We start from the raw sequence: 14,561 nt of genomic DNA, 5'->3' as shown, positions 1-14,561 counted from the left end.
TCTGGAGCCTGCCTACTCGCCGTTAAAGCCCCCGCTCAAATATAAGCTCTTCTGAAAAAGCCTTGTCAGACTCGCCTGGGCAGCTCTGCTCACTGCTCCAGATCCGGTGTTCCGGTGCCACCTTATCCTTTACCACTTTGTAGCCATTAACACGTTGTCCCTGACTCCTTCACGCTGCTTACCTTCCTCACTAGACCTCAAGCTCTTTGAAGAAAGAATTATCACATGCAACTCGGCATCCCCAATACCCATTTGGTTTCTTGCTTAACAAATGTTTGCTGCAAGAATATAAAGAGAGGATGTGGTTAAAAAAATATGACAGAAATAAACAAGAAGAAAATAAAATTGTGGTGAGAACACGTTACATCCTGTCCACAACTGGTAAAGATAATATACCCTAGTAGAAAAGGACGAGAGAGAAGGATACTTCATCAGTGCTCGGAAAAACCTACATTCCCGTCCGTCAACTCATGTCTTTCCACCGTCGACACAGGAATTAAATCCATAAAAAGTGTTAATGCCTGTATTCTTCTCTCTCCAATTTCAGGCTTGTGGGTACCACTTTTTATTCTCTCCCAAGATCAGTTGTCCAAACTTGATCATGGTAACGTCATCAGTGCAGGTATACAAGATGCCCAAAGGCTGGGGACTTCCCTGGCGGTCCAGGGGTTAAGACTCCATGCTTCCAATGCAGGGGCCTGGGTTCAATCCCTGATTGGGGAACTAGGATCCCACATGCCCTGCAGCGCAGCCAAAAAAAAAAAAAAAAAAAGATGCCCAAAGGCTCAATGCCTAAATTAAATTTGGCTGTTGCTAAGAGATATCAGGCTCCAAACAGAAGAGTCAAAACCTGGCACTAGCGCTGAACTCAGGTGCAGGAGGCATCCAGATGTGTTAAGAGTGATCATACTTGGGGAGAAAATAAATAGGTAAGATTATTTTAAACCAATTTTATAAATCCTCTCATCTCATCCTCCATTGGGCAAACACTCTAAGAAAATAGACTTGTTGTCCCTGCTTACCTGTTCTTGCTTCATGACAAGCCAAAATATATCATTCAGATTGGGGTAGGCTAACTGCTAAATAAAGCCATCAGCACAGCTTTATTTACCTGGGTTTGTACTTTCTCAGACAAATAGCAGGGAGCTCATGCATGAAAAAGAGCAGCCAGGACCAGAAATTAACATTCTCTATTGATTGTTGCCAACTGAATTCAAATGGAAGGAATGGCCTTGGCAAAGATGAAGAAAGACCTCAAAAGGCCAAGTAACAGAGACTTGAATCCTAAGGGCTCTCTTTTGGAAGTGGTAGTTTCCCTCAAGTTCTATCACTTTTTTGCCTTACAGAAATTTAGTTAGCCACTGGTTTAGAGCTCTACCATGGGGTAGAGCTCTTCCTTCAGGATAATCTAGGAGGAAAGGAGAGATAACATAGTTATGAGAAGTAGGTATAATGCCAACTTTCATTCAGTATTTTCTTTGACTTAAATGTCAAGAAAACTTGGCAGTGGGTTAACATACCAAAACCTAAAAGAAAGGCAGTAGGTGTCAAGGAAAGTAATACAGTCTGCCTCTCTGTTCTAAATTCATTTAATTAGTTTTGCATGGGTGTCCATATTTTAAGGAATCCCTTGTATACCCCTACCTGCTGAGATATAGAGAACTAATGAAAGCTGATCAGAAAGGCTATGAGAAAAAAGATGGCATTGAAAATTTAGGGTAGGATCCACAAGCGAAAGAATGATACCATGGTATTTAAGAATGGATTATAGTGTTTAAAAATAGAACATTGGTTTAAGTCCTGGCTCTACCACTTCCTGTCTATGTGATCTCTGGCATCATGTCTTTATGTCCCAGTTTCTGCAACTATAAAATGTGGATAATAATAATTTATTCTACATAAGGTCCTCATGATGATTAAATAAAATAATAAAAAAGCTCTATAATATATGATATAAATGATATTTTAGTTGTAATAAAATAATAAGAATGAGGAGTTCAAGGTACTTTGTTTACTTCCAGATTCATGAGATGGCTATGTCAACCTCACCAGGAAAGGGGAAATTTTTGGATAAAGACTTTGTGTCAGCTCTCTACTTCCAAACAACTTGAGGAACTTGTTCTGAGGATTCAACTGAATAAAGACTTGAGCATGAAAAGCTCAGGGTCCCAGCATAGAAGTCTGGGGAAAACATAAGACAAAGCAATGACGGAGACCGTCATGTTTGGCTACAATGGCTATGGGGCTGACACCGTGGAATTGTGTTCAATTCTGAGCACAACGCAGCTGAGAGGCCTGACTGAGAGACAGGGGCTTTATATCTGGGAGGCCGTACTTTAAACCTGATGGTAATAAAAGAAGTCCTGACTTGAGTTCATCTTTTTTCCCTTTTCCCCAAGATGCATAAAAGCGTCATCGGCTTCAAAACCAGGCCAAGTAAACTGCCCAAACCAGACAGACAAGAAAAAAGAATACAGAGAGAAAACACACATGGACGCCCCATTAGAGAGAAAGGAAGGAAACTGGCTTCTGCTTTTCTTTTAATGGACTGTCAATCCTTCGTTTCCCCAGGTCTTTGAACATACATCCATACGGCGCATGTCAATGCTCTCAATTGCTCTCTGCTTCAGAGACGAAGATACCTTTTTACAGTCACTGCAGGGGGTATTCTCTGACTAGTAAGCCTGTTCAGTTCTGGAGGGAAAGATCAGTCTCTACAAGGCTAGCCGGCAGGAAGAAGAGTTCCTTTCTGAGTCCCACTGTCCCATCCATCCCTCCTTCTGAAGTCAGAACTGACTCAATCGCAGTCTTTACTGTTATCCGGTTTTGACTGCTAGACTTGTCAAAACAGCATTTTAGAGGTTAATAGATGGTGAATCATATAAACATTCAATGCATTTGGCAAAAGAGCTCATAAATACCCTATTAGATACAAACATGTGCATGGGAAGGGACAAGTCTTTTTGAATAGTCTGTCATTTTCACATCTGCCCAACCAACCTTGTCTTATTAACTGGTCCCCTTAACACGCACTGCTGTTGTTGTTTTTCCTCCAAAAGAATGGTTATGTGCAAAGGGACCGTGCGTTTAATTGCTACTCAACCTCCCGGGACTTAAGGAAGTAAGTCTAAATCAACCATGTCTAAGCCAACAAAGCATTACCTGCTCTGTGTTCTAACCAGGAACAAGATGTACAACATTGTTATTCTTGCCACCTAAGCACTGTCACACCAGCAAAGTACACATGAGCTTCCCTGACCTGACCAACAAACAGGGCAAGCACCCAAATTCTAAGCAAGGCTTCCACTCGGGGCAAGTTCAGCCAAAGTGAACCCTTTTCTGCCATCAATGAGATCTCCAAGGAGAACTGGACCAAGTCTCACAAAGGCTGGAATCAAAGCCAGTGCAAAAAAAAAAGGTATAGGAGGAGAAACGCTGGGCTCCTCCAGAATTCAGTTAACTGGAATTTCTCCTGCTAACAAGCCCAAGCGAGCCAGTGGACAAGGTTCCTTTCTGGCTTCTGTCCACCCTCTTCAAAGCAGCTCTTCTGAAAGCCCAAGCTTCTCTTGAGGATGCCTTCTTATCTGATTAAAGGGAATATTATGCGAAATATTCAGCCACCCCGGCACTGGCTGTGTGGGTGTGCTGGATAAAATCTTCATGAAAATGCCATCACAGGTCATTTGTTTAATTTCAATTCTGCACAATGTAAAAATAGAACGAGCTGCCATGAAGGGTTGAGGCTTGACAACTTCAATGAGAAGGCTCCAACAGCACAAAAACCACGCTGTTCTGCTGGATCGCCTGCTTCCTCCCCCTGACAGAGGAAAAAGGGGAGGAGAAAAAACCTGAGAGCGAGGTACAGCTTTCACGATCTTCTGCTCTTTTCCCCCTTTTCACCCTTTCTTGCACTTCTCCACATCTTCCTCTTACTCCATCTGTTCCCTCTCTCTCCTCCCACTTGGCTTGCTTCCTCTCTCTGTCGCCCCACTCGCCTGCCCCTCCTTCATCATTTCTATGTGTCATTTCTTTTTCTCCTTCCTGGGGACTGGTTCTCCTCCCACGCTCCACACCCTCACCTGGGCTGCCCTTGCCTCCCCGGGCTGTCAGGCACCCGGGGTCTCATAAACTTTTCTAGGAATTGCTCTCCTACCCTGTTCCCCTCTTTATCCCCTACCCCTTCCACCAAGTCCCAGACACTGAAAATGTTTAGAAAGATGGAATTTCAGAGGTCAGTTAGATCAGATGGCAGATGAGCTTCAGGGGCTGCCTTTTTTCATACTCCCTCGTCTAGCCAAATATGTTTATTATTCATTGAGCTCAGCAGCTCCTGGCAGGTGGGCAGGCAGGAGGTACCTCACTGGTCTTGCGTTCTAGACAAATCAGTTTTTGTGAAATTTTATGAAGTTTTTAAAAATAAATGCCCAAGTTGCCCTCTCCAATTCTGACCCCTGAAGCCCGCAGCCACCTCCACATCAACCTTAGCACAATCCCGGCTCAGAAAGGGAAACTTCTCTTTAACCAGGGACTCCAGAGCTGCGCCAGAAGTCCACATGGGTGCTGAGAGGGGAGACATGCTTCCTGCTTCATTCACCCCCACTGGGGTCTCAGAATGGTCCCACTATTTGACCTAGTTTCAAACCAAAGGATTAGGCTGTTTCAAGTCTGTGAATACGGCTGATGGAACCAACGCAGTCGAGCTCCTTCTCTGTGCCCAGAACGGGCCCCTCGCCTGTGGAGCCATCTTTCTCTGCTACGGTGGATTGCCAGGAACTTCCTCTCTGAAGACAGAACTTCACAGTTGCTTTGAGGAAAGCCTATCAGAAAAGGTGGTTAGCGGATTGCTAACTCACAGATTCATCAACGTCAACCCAGTCTAGAAAAGCACTCCTATTTTTATTGCTGTCTTCCAGATCTGTACTCGAGTCCAGTGCCAAGTGTTCCCCTATCTAAAGAACTTTACTTTCACACACACCAAATGAGGCTTCAGTAAATCAGCGGGACCCTCATAACAGCATATCCCATTTCCTAAAACACCCCGCTCTGCGGTAATACTGTTTCCATCCTCCTGCCTTTTATTGGTCATGTTCATTCGATAGGCAGATGTGCAATGTGTACCCACAAAGCAGAGTGGGTACAAGGGCATCCCTTAGAAGCCAGAGTCTTGTATACACCAAAATAAAGGGTATATGGAACCCTGACATCTCAAAGATACATGTGGTGTTTCTGCTTTGTGCCTGTTAGGGTTCTGGATCAAATCAAGGACATGATGATTTTAGTACAATTTGAAGAATAATCATGCCTAGGCAGAAAATGAAATGTGGTTCCCGATGTACCAATCCACAGGTGCAAAAGGGGGAAAGGAGAGGAAGAAAGAAAGGATCCTGATCAGGGTAAAAGGACCATGAAGGTTAAAACAGAGTATAAACCGCAGCAGGCACCCCAAGAGAAAGAAAGCACCCTCTTGGCCGGGCAATCAGAATGGGTGATAATTCCTAGCAAAATTGTAAATAGCAGCCCCAAACCACAAACAGCTGAAAACGACGTGCCGCCTGTGTGAAAGCAGCAGACAGTGGAAGCAGAGCAGTGGAAACACCTCTGGACGGCAGCTGCAGTCCTGGGCTGGTGGTTTCAGTTATACATGTACACACTACAGATGTGTCTGACCACAGAGCCCTGATGGGGGAGTCAACAGTGAGCTGAACTGCAAAGACATCATGTGACTGTGACGGTCCAAAAGCAAAGACAGGAAGGTGGTGGCAGGGACCCCCTTTATTATGTGGTCTCCTTATACAGACGAGATTTCATTCAAGGCCTATCATCCTTGAAAACAACGGAGCAAGAAACCAAATAAGGCACTCACATTTGGTGACGATGGCACATCGGGGTATTATAGTAGCACCCCAGTTTGGATAAGTGTTGATCAGTTGCTCATAATGGTTTCTTTCCAACACTAACACCAAAGCCTGCCCCAAATCTCCAAAACCTAGCAGTCTTTGAGTGTGGACAGGGGAAACCAGAACTTCCCCATGTCCACTGGAGACCCTGGATCTCCTGAACACCAACAATGCCCCGCAGAGCTCTTGGCCCAAGTTGCAAGTTGAGGACAAGGTCTTCTGAGCAAGATACAAAGTACATGAGTCTAGGGCAGGGGCCTCAGGCAAACACTGGTGACCTCACTATACACCATCAACGGCAGCCAGTTCAAGTTGCAAGAAGCAGTGAAGGTGGCATGGATAGGGACATCTGGTATGGGCAAGAGACCTGATCTTCAAGTAAGAAACAAAGGCAGAGGTGCCGCTGAATAGGCAGAATAAACGTTATCCTCACCCAGAGCACAAGACTGAATTCCTCACACAAGAGATACATGTCTGTACGTTGCCCTCTAACCTTCTAAATCCTGTTTAATGAAAAAAAACGAGAGAGAGGAACGGGTCACATCAGAACAGTGTGGACACCCTTCCCTGAGTGCACCTGTTCCACAGTGAGCCTCGAGATCAGATTAGGGGCAAAGTGGGACGTTGGGATGGGGGACAGAAATGCAGCATTTCCAACTTGTTTCCAACATTAGTTTCCTGAGCTCAAAGAGACAGCCCCAGCTGAGATACTTCCCTCCTGAAAAGCCCCCAGGCAGAGGGCTCCTCATCCATAAGACATCCTTTTGTAGCTCCAAAAGGTGATGTGCCCACGTGGGCACTGGCAGGGGAGACAGCGCAGCCCTCTGCACTAATGTCTTCATTCTCACCCAGAGTGGTGGGAGTTTTACATCTGTTGCTGTCATGAAAACATTTTATTATTTTTTTTACAAGTTTTTTTTCTCCTTGGATAAAGCTAGGGATCTTCCAAGTATATGTGGTGTGCACAATCCTCCCATCCTATCCCTCTCCAGTTCTGGGTGTGTGATGGAGCTGCCTCTCACAGCTGCTCTGAGGTCCACCAGCACTCAGAGCCTGGGAGTACGCTATCAGCTGCGGGTTCACACGAGGCCTTGAAGCCCAGGCACCTGCTAAGGAACTTTTGGGGGAATGAAGTTTCTCCACGCATAAGGCTGGCTGACGGTTGCAAACAAGTTGTTTGGGCTCTATCACCTTCATTCCAATGGCCACACCTTCTCATCCCTCCATCTACTGCGTAAGAGTAACTCTGTTTCTTCTAGGACGGGACTCCATGCATCCCTAGGTCCAAACCAGGAATTCCTCCAATTACTAGACCTCCACCTCCACCCTACGAGGAAATGAGGAAAAGCAGAACCTCTCCCTAGTCTTATTAGGTACCAGCAGATAAACCTCATGATGTCTACTTTGTCTTTCTTCCAAGTCTCGGACTTTCACCATGTGAGGGGAACAGGCACAGACTGATGGGGGTGGCCAGGTGGGGTCAGGGAGGCACTGCCCAGAACAAGGAACGCCGGCGTCCCCAGTTCAAACTTTTGCCAGAAATCTGGAGAGAAGGAGACACAATCCCGTGCCCACAGCCCTGCCCTCACCACTCGCCTGAGCACGTCTCCAGAACTGAACGGACAAGGAAGCCAGCTTAGCTATCTCTGGAAATTCATGAAGAAGCAGTCGCTCCCAGTGGTTTCCTGGGGACGCCAAGCCTCAGGCGTGGACACCACAGCCGGGCCACAATCCATGTTAACAGCTTTACTGTGCCCTCCGGTAACTTTGAGGTCGCGCGAAGAAAATTCCGACGAGAACGGCACCCCCGCCCCACCCTATGTTCCCACAGCCTCCAGCTTCCCGGGGATCCCTCAGCCTCTCCCCCAGCATCCAGGTGCGCCCCTCGTGGGGCTCAGGAAGGTCAGGAAGTTCTTACCTGGCTCTGCTGGGAGAGGCGCTCATGTGGCCTGGCGGGCCGGGCGCGCCGGTCGGCGGCGTCCAGGGCACTCGGGCTGCCGGCGACCGCTCAGCGCGTCTCCCCGGGAGCCTGGCTCTGCGGACAGGAGAGCCCGTGCCACCTGGGGGCGGAGGCGGAGGAGCGCGGAGGCCGAGGACGCGGAGCCCGGCGGGGCTGGGGCTGCGGGGCGCCCGGGTGGCCGGCCGTCTGCGCGGGGGGCGGGGGCGCCGGGGGAGGAAGAGGAAGCCCCTCCCCCTCCGCGGGCCGCGACGCTCCCGCTGGCTCGGCGTCTACGTGTTGCCGCGTCGCTTTCCCGCTTTCTATAAATATATATTTGCCCGCTCCCGGCGCTTCTGCGCTGCTCTCCGAGTCGACCCCGACTTTACCTCCGTGCCTTCCGCTCCCCTCAGTCTCTCCCTCCTCCCCTCCCCCTCCCTCCGCGGGTGAAGCCGGCCGCCTGCCTGGATTTTCCCGGTGTTGCCTCGCTCCAGCATTTAGCACTGCAGTGTAACTCGGGGACACGCGACCAGACAGTTCCTTTAAAACCAGACCATCAAATTTAGTGCGGAAACCAAGCCCAGAAGTGCAGCTCCCCGTGGCCGGGAGGAGACGTTAGCCCATCTGAAAGCCAGATAGCCGCGTTCCACGCAAAGCTGTGAGCAGGCATGTGAGGAAGGCGAATGGCAGAGATTTGCACGAGTCCACAGGTGACCTGCAGGGTCTCCAGAATGGGGCGGAATCTGGATGGGTGGTGTGGAAATCCGGGTACTGCAAAGCAGGACAGCACCTGAGGAGTCATCGGGTTCAAAGCCCTCATTTTGCAGATGAGAAAACTGAAGCTCGGAGAGGTGCATTGACTGGCTCAGGGTCACACAGCTGGCGAGGGAAGTGGAGGCCTTTAGTTAATGCGATTGTCAGGGCATTCACGTTTCCATACCTAAAAAAGAACTGTCTGGGTGTGGAGGGGCCCCAGAGGGACAGTGTCAATCTCTTTCATTCACTCTTGCCCAGGGCACCTGTGTCTCAGGGAGGTCACCTGAGACCAGGAAGAAAACATAATTAGCCAATTTACAGGTTAACACTCCATTCTCACCAGAACCACTTCTAAAGCCACCCCTTCTTCCAGGAAGGCTGTGAAGAAGGAAAAGCACCAAAGGAGCAGCAACGCTTAACCTACAAAAAAGTGAAATGACAAATCCTTCTTCATTGCCGTCTTCCAGAGACCCAGCTAACAAGATCTGCTTTTAAACCCCCATTTTCCACTTACTCTTTTCCACTTTCATCTCCATCCCGCACATCATTCTGATCACTCTCTGACACAGATATTTACACATTACCCACAAAAGAGCACACATTTTCCCCCATCTACTTCTCACGCCTACACTAATACTACCTGGCAGTATCAGCCTATAAATCAAAGGGGCTTTCTCAGTGGAAGACTGGTGAGGGGGTCATAGCATTAATTCCCTTCCCAGGAGATGTTATTATGCCTGGCAGAGTTTTCTCACAAATGTCCTTCCGTTGGGCATTTCACGACCTCTCAATGACAGAGCTCCTCTGGAAGGGCTTCTCAGGGCAATGGTATGTGGTACCATTCACACCTCCTTCTGGCCAGGTGGGGTCCAATATTTTGGATGCACTCATATACTCTCTTTGGGGAGGTTATGACAGCTATTTCACAAGTATGTGCACCGAGGTAACTCAGAGAAAAATGAAACCTCCCCAGGAGTTATACTGTAAATCAAGAAGGGGTCCTTTTGTCAAATGCCATTAAGGAGGACGTAACAGAGTGAGGGAGAGTGAACTCTGAGTAGGTACCCCAGCCCCACCCTTGACCAGATTTGTCAACTTGGACAGTTTACTTAACCTCTCTAAGCCTTAGTTTCCCTAAATGAAAACTGGAGAAAGTAACCAACCTTGCCTAAGGAGTAAATGAGATTCTGAATGCAGACTGCCTGGAGTGTGATACGTCTTAGCTGTTATTCATATTGTTCATATAGTTTTTCAGGGACAGACAGTCCTCTTAGAGACCTCATACTTACACTTACATAGCTAGGTAACTCTGGCCAAGTTGCTTAATCCCTCCCTGATTCTCTCTTAATCCAAGCTATCTTAATCTCCAAAATGGGGATAATTACATGTCCTTTGTAGGACTGTTAGAGGATTAGATTAAATAATGCATGTCAAACACCTAGCATGGTACCTGATACATAATGAACATCCAAGATAATATATTCGTTCCAGTCTCTTCATCTCCAGTTACCAAATGTGTAATCCTGCACAAGTTAACTTTTCCAAGCCTCATAGGATAGCAAAGATTAACATAACATGTGCATATTATCTGGCACATAGTAAGTGCTGAATATATGTTAATTACCTCCCTTCCTTTTGAAACTGCTCAAAATTTATTTTTACCTGGAAGCATTCCCACCACATCTCAGTCACTCATGATCTCACGCATTCTTTAGTTATACCAGTTTTGTTTCATTTAAATGTGCTTACATTTTTCTCACATCCCCTCATTTATTTAGCAAAAATTTCTTGAGCACTTATGTGCCGCCAGGCACTGTGCTCTGCTCTGACATGCATGTATTTCTTTTGAATGATTTTCAATTCCCAGGAGCTGGGAACGTGTTTTAATCTTTCACCACCTCCTACAGGTGTAGCCATAGTCAGAGAGTCATTGAGCTAGAAGGAGACCTAGAGATTATATTGGTTGACATTCTCATTTTACAGCCCAGAGTGGATAATTGACCTATACACATTTTAATGCTAAAGATGGTGGTTTCCTGCCTCCTTAGCCAGTGCTCTTTGAACTATGCAAGCTGTTCCATGAACACCAGTTCTTGCCAGCTGTTGCATGAACACTAATTCTTTGAAATGTTAATAGGTGGCACTCCAAAAAAGAGTTCTATGGCCAAGTGTGTTTGGGAAATAATGGGTTAAAGAAAGTAAACCAAGTTTTATTTTGTTGGTTTGTTTGTTTTTCCTGCCAGACTTTTCAGAACCTTTATTATGTTTATGAGCATTGTGAATTTCCAAGGGATATAGTGCACCTCACTTGTTCAATGCAGTCAATCAGGAAACCCTTTCTCATAAAGCATTTGGGGAACTAGGGATCGAACACACAGATTTAGGGAACACAATGCTGAACACTGGAAATGCGACCCACCAATGTGACTGCTCCGTTTGTGTGACCTCCAGAGAAGAGTCTAATGTTAACACATCCTGGGCGTTCGTCAGTCCCCTTTCGAGGTCTAGGAACTTGTCTTCTAGATGCGATCCTCAGATGAAGGGGGCGTGAGTTGCCATGGGTCCCCTCTACCCTGAGCAACTTGCTTGGCGTGGGGAACAGGACAGACATCACAGCTATCAGGACACAATTCTTCCTTCCCTGCTTTGATTCAGAGCAAGTTTCCAGGCTGCTTGGGCTACAGAGCACACTGGTTTGAACGTGGGCTTTTGAGCTAGACAGTCCTTAGGTATCAATCCCATCTCTGCTTCTCACTAGCTGTTGGATATTTATTAGGCAAGTAGCTGAGCTTCTTAAGCCTCAGTTCTTTCATTTATGAAATTAGCATAATAATGATGCTGGATGGAAATATTGCACTCAAACCCCTGGCACAGTGCCTGGCACAGACGAAGCACCCCAAAACTCTGGCGGTATTACTAAGAATGGCAATGGTGTATAGTAGAGTGGTTGTGGCACTTAGTTGTCAACAGATAGCGCAGTGATACAGCTGAGTTTTGCTGAACCCCAAAGCTCACTCAGTCCTTCTCCTCTGCCTTCTCCCCCCTCACAGGGTTATGCCAATTACGGTCACCCCATCAACTACTCTGCTCCCTCAGATCTGGGAGGAAACGAGTGGTAGATACTCTTTGAGCAAACTCAGAAATGAGCTAAAAAGGATATTAAACACTGACATAATAAAAAGCTTCCTTTAATTGAGCAGCTGCTAAACACCAGACACTGAGCTAAGTGATTTCTATTTCTACTTCTGTTCATTATCTATTTACGTCTCTATCTGTCTGTACTCCTTAACAACCACTTGAAGAGGGAAGCGTCCACCTCCCCAATGTGAAAATAAAAAAACTGAGGTTCAGAAAGTTTATGGGGCAAGAGGCCAAATTCACCCAAGGGCAAAATGAGTAACTACCAGTTCCCTGTTGCCATTCCCGTCCTCGGGGAGCGTAAGTACATTGTGTGTTGATGTGCTGTGGACAAGAACACACGTTGTGGGATGTGGCTGAGCTGGGACGATCTCTCTCTCTTATGGACGGGGCAGCTGTGGAACAGATGTTAATTAATGCCCAGTTAAGTAAGAAATGGAGCCAAGAAAATTCCTTTCTCAATTACTTCCTCCAAGGGCTCATTGACTGGACTCTCTGCCTGTCAGCCTATTATATGTGAAGGATACAGGACTCCCATTAGCCTACTGGAAGGAGCTATGCTTATTGTGCTAATCTCACAATGTATGTAAGTTGAGTCATGCTGTACACCTGAAGCTTACACAGCGCTGTGTGTCAATCATATCTCAGTAAAACTAGAAAAATAAATAAAAGGAACTATGGTGTCAGCGGATCAGAGAGGACATTTTATATAAACAGAGAAATGAAGACATAATTTCTTCCCGCCAGTAGCAAGAACCCAGGCATGTGGAACCAGGACAGTGAATTAATGCTTCCTCTTTCCCTTTCACTCTCACCCACAGTATCCTTTCAGACTCCTCCACCCCCACCTCATCCTTCATCCCTGGCAAGAAAGCCATGCCCAGGGTGAACATGTGACTCCTTCCAGACTAAATCTTCCTAATAACCCGTAGTTCACTCTTCCCGGTCTGTTCCTGATGGAGTCCAGTCAAAGCACCAGACACCCTTCGGCTGCATCCTCAGCTGAGAAAAGGACTGATTCTGCCTCTTCCAGGAGGTCAGAACCCTAAAGGCAGCCATGGCCGGCTCCAACTCCTGGCAGAAAACATAACCAGGCTATTTTTTTTTTGAAGGGGATTTGGAAAGAAACCAAGCTAATAAGAGAGAAAAGGCACAAGAAGAGAGAACAGCTTTGCTACTTCCTCAGGCAAAATATAACGAGAAGCTTCTGCGATAAAAATTGCACCTGCATGGCTGAGATTGGAGGGTATAAAACCTCCCAAAGTCCACGTTCTCTCACCACAGAATTCTACTGTGTCTGTGGTTCTCAGAAACACCTGCTGCGTGGCTGTGTGGGCTGCATGTATTAAGGGGCTGGGGCGCAGGATGGGCATAACCCTGACATCTTATAATAACTACTACAGCGCATCAGATCTTGTGCTGAATGCTCGCAGTATAAGATTTGCTGGGCTTCCCTGGTGGCGCAGTGGTTAAGAATCTGCCTGCCAATGCAGGGGACACGGGTTCCAGCCCTGGTCTGGGAAGATCCCACATGCCCCAGAGCAACTAAGCCCGTGCGCCACAACTACTGAGCCTGTGCTTTAGTGCCCGCGAGCCACAACTACTGAGCCCATGTGTCACAACTACTGAGCCCACGAGCCACAACTACTGAGCCGGCGTGCCTACAGCCCGTGCTCCGCAACAAGAGAGGCCACCACAATGAGAAGCCCGCACACCGCAATGAAGAGTAGCCCCCGCTCGCCGCAACTAGAGAAAGCCCGCGCGCAGCCACGAAGACCCAACAGCAGCCAAAAATAAATAAATAAATAAATTAATTAATTAAAAAAAAAAAAGATTTGCTGCCATCCTCATTGTAGTCCTATGAAGTTACTTTCATGATCCCCACTTTATAGAAGAGAACGCTGAGTTTATCAAAGGTTAAGCAACTTGGCCAAAGCCATGCAGTATTTGATGTGGGAATCTAATCCTGTATCTGTGGCAAATAATCGTCTCAGCTACCTCACATTTCAAACATATTCTTCCTGGATAGCGAACAATCTTGTGAGGTCCGTCACACACTTCTCCCGATGTGCACAGCGAGGAAACTGAGGCTCAGAGAGTGGAAGGAAGACTACTGGATTCAAACAGGTAGAAAATGACATAGTTGAGTCTTGAATTTTAGGCTTATTCTACCACTGAGTCACACTAGCAAACAGAGACTTTCCAGGTTTGGGGATCCTGATGCCCCAAGAATCAGAAAACATGTCATTCCTTGAACAATGCCCCTGCTGATATTCGCATGGCCAAGCCAGTCACCGTGAACAACAAATGCTAGAGGGGAAAAAAGCCATAGAAGAATCCCTGGGATTTCCAGTCACTGGGCAGGAGGTTCCAGGAGCCGGAGCTTCTTTGATTCTGTCTCTCACGGACCCTCAGGCCAAATGTTCAGTTCTTCCTGTGTAGACAAAAATATGAAACATTAATGATCACAACAATAAAAGCATACCCTCTTACAAATTTCAGGCACTGTTAAAAGGGATTTACGTTTTATTTACTCATTGAACCTGGAGTCATGCTATGATGTAGGGACGTTATTATCTCCATCTTGTAGATGGGGAAAATAAGGCACAGAGAGGTGAGGGAACTTGCCCAATTGCAAACACTGCTAGGAAGGATAGAGATAGGATTTAAACCCAGGGAGTCTGGTGCCAGGTTCCAAGTGCAAAAGAGCTAGTGGCTATCTAGGATATCATTAGCTGCTCTGATGAGGTCCTCTGGGCACCAGTTTACCAGAATAGATAAGGGAGACCCTGGGGGTAAATGCCTGCATCTGAGGGAGGGATGCTCTAGGACCA

General features: G+C 46.8%; 1 pseudogene across 1 annotated transcript in view; it reads right to left on the bottom strand.

Annotated features, from left to right (window-relative positions):
* The window catches only part of LOC309604858 (cdc42 effector protein 3 pseudogene), a 53,083-nt pseudogene extending 42,464 nt beyond the window's left edge, over positions 1-10,619 (bottom strand). Inside the window, exon 1 of the transcript XR_014249654.1 lies at positions 7,816-10,619. The product of XR_014249654.1 is annotated as a cdc42 effector protein 3 pseudogene (transcript). The remainder of the gene's footprint in view (positions 1-7,815) is intronic.
* Positions 10,620-14,561: the final 3,942 nt, after the last annotated feature.

Source organism: Balaenoptera borealis (assembly GCF_965194805.1).
Source record: "Balaenoptera borealis genome assembly, chromosome: 11".
Taxonomy (NCBI): Eukaryota; Metazoa; Chordata; class Mammalia; order Artiodactyla; family Balaenopteridae; genus Balaenoptera; species Balaenoptera borealis.
Note: the sequence above shows the minus strand (reverse complement) of the source record. Positions and strands in the feature narration are given on the sequence as shown.